The sequence below is a fragment of the Bubalus kerabau genome, chromosome 10, assembly GCF_029407905.1.
Source record: "Bubalus kerabau isolate K-KA32 ecotype Philippines breed swamp buffalo chromosome 10, PCC_UOA_SB_1v2, whole genome shotgun sequence".
Classification (NCBI taxonomy): Eukaryota; Metazoa; Chordata; class Mammalia; order Artiodactyla; family Bovidae; genus Bubalus; species Bubalus kerabau.
The window spans coordinates 8,818,060-8,824,490 of NC_073633.1; the positions used below are offsets into that span (position 1 = coordinate 8,818,060).

The 6,431-nt window shown below is 45.0% G+C and overlaps 2 pseudogenes; both read left to right on the forward strand.

The window, feature by feature from the left end:
- The first annotated feature begins 679 nt into the window (after positions 1-679).
- On the forward strand, positions 680-1,201 carry LOC129620811 (sorting nexin-12-like; annotated as a pseudogene).
- Positions 1,202-3,273: 2,072 nt separating this feature from the next.
- On the forward strand, positions 3,274-5,337 carry LOC129620728 (exocyst complex component 6B-like; annotated as a pseudogene).
- Positions 5,338-6,431: the final 1,094 nt, after the last annotated feature.

Consider the following 6,431-nt stretch of genomic DNA (forward strand, 5'->3'; position numbering starts at 1 on the left):
CGACTGAGCGACTTCACTCTCACTTTTCACTTTCATGCTTTGGAGAAGGCAATGGCACCCCGCCCCAGTGCTCTTGCCTGGAGACTCCCAGGGGCAGCGGAGCCTGGTGGGCTGCCGTCTATGGGGTCGCACAGAGTCGGACACGACTGACGCGACTCAGCAGCAGCAGCAGCAGCAGCCATTGTAAACCAGCAATAGTGCAAAAAAAGATATCAAATCTTTGTAAACTAAGCCATACTGTAAGGCAGTCCTAATAAAAGTAACAAAAGGATTTTTGAAGTAATATACACATATTTTAATAATTATGTTAATTAGTATTTCATACTCATATGAAATATGATAGTATAGGAAAAGAAAATTCTTAAAACAAAGAGAAAAGGATGACTAGCCTGTTTAGATATTAAAGCATATTATAAGGTGGCAATAATTAAAACCGCATGAAAGTCGTCCTGCAGGCGGCCGGAGGCTGAGGAGCCTCTGGAGCCTGGAGGGAGAGAGGAGACTGAGGGAGTGAAAGCCGAGGGGAGCAGGAGGGGACGCGCTGCGGGGCTCGCCCAGTCTGTGTAGCGGGGTAAGGTGGCGGAGCTCAAACGGGTTCTTCAAGAGATCCAGAGCAGGCTCCTGCCTTCGGCCTCTGTCCCCCGCCCCCTTCCCCGGTCCCGGTCTCTCCTTCGGAAAGATGTCAGACACGGCAGTAGCTGACGCTCCGGGCCTTGACTCAAAGCCGCAGGACCTGCCTGACGCTTACGGGCCTCCGAGTAACTTCCTGGAGGCCGCCGTGTTTAGTCCACAGACGGTGGGCCTGGGCCGCGCGCGCCTCACCGCCTGTGAGGTTCGCATGCGGACGAACTGAAGCATTCCTTCAAACTGAAGCAGTCCCCTGTACGACGACGCTACAGTGACTTTGAGTGGCTAAAAAATGAGCTGCAGCGAGATAGCAAGATTGTAGTACCACCACTCCCCGGGAAAGCCTTGAAGCGGCAGCACCCTATCCGAGGAGACGAAGGGATCTTTGAGGAGACCTTTATTGAAGAAAGGAGGCAGGGCCTGCAATAGTTTATTAACAAAACTGCTGGGCACCCACTGGCTCAGAACGAACGCTGCCTACACATGTTCCTGCAGGAGGAGGCAACTGACAGGAACTACGTCCCCGGGAAGGTGCGCCAATAGGAGCCCCTCTCACCACTTGCCCTCTACTTTCCTGCTGAACTGACATTGGTTTTTGCACGAAGCCTCTCTCTCTCTGATCTGAAGTTGTCTGCCCATCCCCTGGCCTAATAGACTGTCTGGCGTTGTGTCCCTTGGTACCTGACTATACCGTGGGCACTCTACTAGGATCCTCTTCTCTGAGGGGACGTGGGAAACCACAGGCAGATGCCCTCTGCTTGGGGTTGGGGAGTGGATGGGGTTACTGGACTGGAAGGCAATTTCTTGGGCATTTACCCATACCAGAAGGCTAACCTGGGGGTGGGGGGGTCTTGTGCTGGTGGGCACTTGGATACATACTGATGCTGCAAGTCCAGGAGTGTTTTCTTCCTCAGGTTTAACCAGGAATGCTGAGCAGGGAAAGACCCTGCCTTTCCTACTTGCATGAACTTTTTCTTTTGGGGAAGGTGGAAGATACCTCTGAAGCTCTCATTTTCTCTAGGCCTTTTCCCAGTTTTCTCAAGAGATTCTTTTGCTATACTTTCTCCCTTGTTGCTTTTCATGGCAGTAATTCTAGAATCTAAGCAGTCTGTTGGGAGAAGGCAATGGCACCCCACTCCAGTACTGTTGCCTGGAAAATCCCATGGATGGAGGAGCCTGGTAGGCTGCAGTCCATGGGGTTGCTAAGAGTCGGACACGACTGAGTGACTTCACTTTCACTTTCCACTTGCATGCATTGGATAAGGAAATGGCAACCCTCTCCAGTGTTCTTGCCTGGAGAATCCCATGGATGGAGAAGCCTGATAGGCTACAGTCCATGGGGTCGCAGAGAGTTGGACAAGACTAAAGCGACGCAGCAGCAGCAGCAGCAAGCAGTCTGTTGTATGGAGCAAGGTGTGTGGGTTTTTTGAGCCCATCATCATGGCTGCTTCAGAATCAGAAGAAAGCCACAGGAAAGTCAGGGAGATCCTGTTGCCTAGCCCCTCCTTTGTGGCTCCCCACTCTGGCTGCCTGTTTCTTGTTCACCAGCAGGTGAGTCAGTATGGGCTGCACCAGCAGCTCTCACTCCCCAAGCCCTTGCTACTTTTACGGGTTAGCTTTGCAGGTTTGGTGGCTTGAGGGCTGGGGGAAACTCACTACTGCCAGATTAACTCCTTGAAGTGTGGGAGTGGATCATTTTCTAGGTACCTCCCAGTGGTAGGGAAGAACATCACCACTCTCTTCCTTCCATTCTCCCTCCCCTCCCCCATACTATTTAGTGCTGCCACAAGGTAGAAACACATGAACAAACCACAGTCTGACTTCTCCTAAGCACTTTGAGCTGTTGAAGGGCTTAGGGGCAAGATGTGTCGCTGCCCTCCCCAGTTTGGTCACAGGGTTATTGAACTGCCTGTACTTGTTTCCCATGGAACCCCAGCATTCTCCCCAGAGGCTGAGCTAGGGTTAGCAGCTGGGTATAGATTTGCTAAATCTTAGAGTCTGAAGCAGCTTCTTGAGGCTGGCAGCTTTCCTGGGCTTCTCTCTGGGAGGTGGTCATTGGATTGCTGGGGCCCGAAGTCTATCCCAAGTTGTGGGATGGGAGCAGGTTAACTCTGGTGTCAGGTCAAAAGTGGGGGCTCTTTGCTTATTAGACTTCCTATCATGGAAGGACTGGAGTTCTTTATATAGTCTTGGAGAAAAGGATTACTGATTCTGACAAGACCCTGAACAGAGAGATTAAGGATTGAATTTTAATATGGGGTTTATGTTCATCTAAATGTTGAACTTCCCTGAGACAAACCAGCTCTCTGGCTTCTGGGCCTAAGCAGCCCCTAGAGAGAAGCTCTGCTCCCTTTCCCACCTTTCCATTGTTGGTGGTGTTGCTGCCTTTTTCATCTGTATCTGTTATTGATTTTTCTTTTTTTTTTTCCTGGATGACTATTTGTTTCTAAAGATTCCTTCTTTCATTGTGCACAAGTGCTGAGAGCCTTGAGGCCCCATTTTTGCTGTGTATATATCCTGACTCAGGGCTTTTATTCAGCAAAATGTTCATTCTTCTGTCAGACAATGTCATATTCAACTCTGTTCATGTTAAACCACTGTGAGGCCAAAAAAAAAAAGAGAGAGAGAGAGATCCGGAGCACCTGCATGGCCCACATCCAGCCCACACTCAGGTCTGTTGATGATGGTAAAGAATATGGACCATTCATGGAGAAGCTTGAAACTCACATCTGCAATCATGACCGAGAAATTGTGCAACTTTCATTTATTAGGGCTTTGTGGACTCTATAGTAGAACTGCTGAAAGTGAGAGGAGAAGCCCAGGAACTCAAACATCAAGTGTCGGATACGAATAGAAAACTACAACATGAGGGAAAGGAACTGGTAATAGCGATGGAAGAGCTGAAGCAGTTTCAACTACAACACAGAAATATTTCTGCCACTGTTGATAAATTAATTTTGTGTCTTGTAGTCCTAGAGATGTATAGCAAACTGAGGGACCAGATGAAAACTAAAAGACATTATCCTGAACTGAAAACTCTGGAATATAGGTAGAACATACCTGTCTGCCTCAAGTAGCCACTATCGATTCTGCAAGGTGAGGGTAGACAATATCCCCAAGCTTCGAGAAGAAACTTAAGAATGTGTCTATGTTTGATTTCAAAGACTTTCTGGAAAGTATTCACAACATTCAGACAAAATTGGAGAGACTGCCATGAAGCAAGCTCAACAAAAAAGAAACCTGGATAATATCTTGAAACAACCCAGAATAGAAAAATCTAAGAAAGAAGCATATACAATTTTTGGATACAGAGATAGAAAGCACTAGCCCCAAGTCTGAACAGGATTCAGGAATTCTGGATGTTGAAGATGAGGAAGATGATGAAGGGACCCAAGATTTGGTTGATTTCTCTCCTGTTTATCAATGTCTACACATATTCTGTCCTGGGCTTGGGAAACACTTGAGAACTACTATGGAAAACAGAGGTGAAAACAGGCTTGTGTGGTGCTCCAGCCTCTGTCTAACATGCATAAAACTTTAGATGGCTACAGGAAATATTTTAATCAAATTTTCAGCTTTTTTTTTCTTTTGTAAAGATCACATTTTACATACAATGCAAGACTTAGTAAATAGAGCCCACATTGGTGAACTGTGGGAAATGGCACTTTCAAAAACCATCGCAGCACTCCGTACTCACTCGTCTTACTGCTCTGATCCAAACCTCGTGTTAGATTTTAAGAACCTCACGATGCTTTTTGTTGACACTTCAGGTGTATGGTTTTCCTGTAAATCAGTTTTTTGACATGCTGCCAGAAATCAGAGACTAGTTAAACTTTGCTAAAGAAGTGGTCAAGTATTTTCAGAAACATACTTGATTCTGACAACTACAGTCCTGAGATGTATAAAAAGATGGTAGGACAATTCCCATGCCAAGATACAGAGCTGGAAAAGCAACCATTTCCAAAAGTCTCCATTTTTTGAATTTGTGCCAAAAGCGTACAGCCAAATTAAAGAATTTATCTACGTTTGTCTGAAGTTTTCAGATCTTCATTTGAGCTCAGCTGAAGTTGATGACATGATTCGTAAATCTATAGACCTGTTGCTGACTAGGACTCCAACTCTCTGCCGAATGTCATTAAAAGGAAGAATATTGGACTTACTGAGCTTGTCTAGATTATTATCAATACAAAACACCTGGAGAAATCCTGTAAGTACTTGCAAGAATTTATAACCAATATCACTAATGTGCTTCCAGGGATAGTTCACGCTACCAAGCTGTATGGCACCGTGACTTGTAAGGTTGCCAGACATGCAGCTGAAGAAGAGATTTATACTAACTTAAACCAGGAAATTGACCAGTTTCTACAGCTGGCTGGCTATGACTGGATGACAGGAGATTTGGGCAGCAAAGCAAGTGATTACCTAGTAGACCTCACTGCCTTTCTACATAGCACCTTTGCTATATTCACACACCTTCCCAGAAGGGTGGTCCAGACCACATGTATGTCAGCTTGCAAGCATTTAGCCACTTCTTTGATGCAACTTTTGCTGGAAGCTGAAGTACGGCAGCTCACCTTGGAAACATTACAGCAGTTCAACTTGGATGTCAGAGAATGTGGACAGTTGGCCAGATCCGGCCCAGTGTCTGGGTTCCAGGAGGACACACTGCAGCTGGCCTTCATCGACTTGAGACAAGATCTTGGAGAATGACACCCAGTTCTCCCACTAGGAGGCTTCTTTCTTCTCTTTCTGATTTCTCCTTCCCACCAAGTTAAGACACTAGCTAATGAGCATTTAGGTGCTTCAAGTTCAAGGAGGCAGAGGATAATGGCTACAGAAGCAGACTTTGCTATCTTCTTCCATCCCAGGTCAATTTCAAATATCTTTTAAAATACTGTAGAAACTTCCTGATCCTTTTCTAGAAGCTCAGAAATGAGAATGCAACTTCCTGACATTACTATTCAGAGAAGAATTATTTTGTGTTAAATCTTCATTCTAGTCAGAGTGGGCGTGCTTCTTTCTTTATTCCTCTGTGTGTTCTTTCTCAAGGAGAGATGGCGATCCTTTCAGTTACCTCTTTAGGAGTCTTAGCCTAGACCAAGTTTTCTCTATGCCATTTACTGTGATGTCAGATTCAGGAGGTATTTAACTTGACCCATTAAGTGACTGGACACTTTGCTATCATGTCAGATATGGATGGTGGTAAGGACGAACTGACAATTCTTTCTCATTATACTCACCTAGAATGCTCTCTATTCCCTGAGTACAGGCAAGCACTACAGAGATTCCCTATCAGCCAGAAACTCAACTGTGCAAATTTGCATCAACTAATGCATTTGATAAATACAGTATTGTACATTTAAGTATGCTTATATGGTGAAGAATACTGTTTACCAGTCAAAAATCAATGAACTAGGTTTACATGGATCAACGTGAATAGATCTTGAAACCATGTATTTTTTCTCATTGGGGTATAGTTGCTTTACAATTGTGTGTTAATTTCTGCTGTACAGCAAAGTGAATCAGCTATATGTATGCATATGTCCCCTCCCTCTTGGACTTCCCTCCTGCCACCACCCCTATCTAGGTCACCACAGAACTCTAAGCTGAGCTCCCTGTGCTATACAGCAGGTTCCCACTAGCTATCTGTGAAAACAAAATATTGAATGAAAAAAGTAAGTTACAGAATGTTGTATACCATGTCATATATGTAAAATAAAACACAAAATATTACCATAAAAAAGTATGATAAGTATGCATGAACAGAGTCATAGCTTAATAGGAAATAATATGAAGTCCAGGAA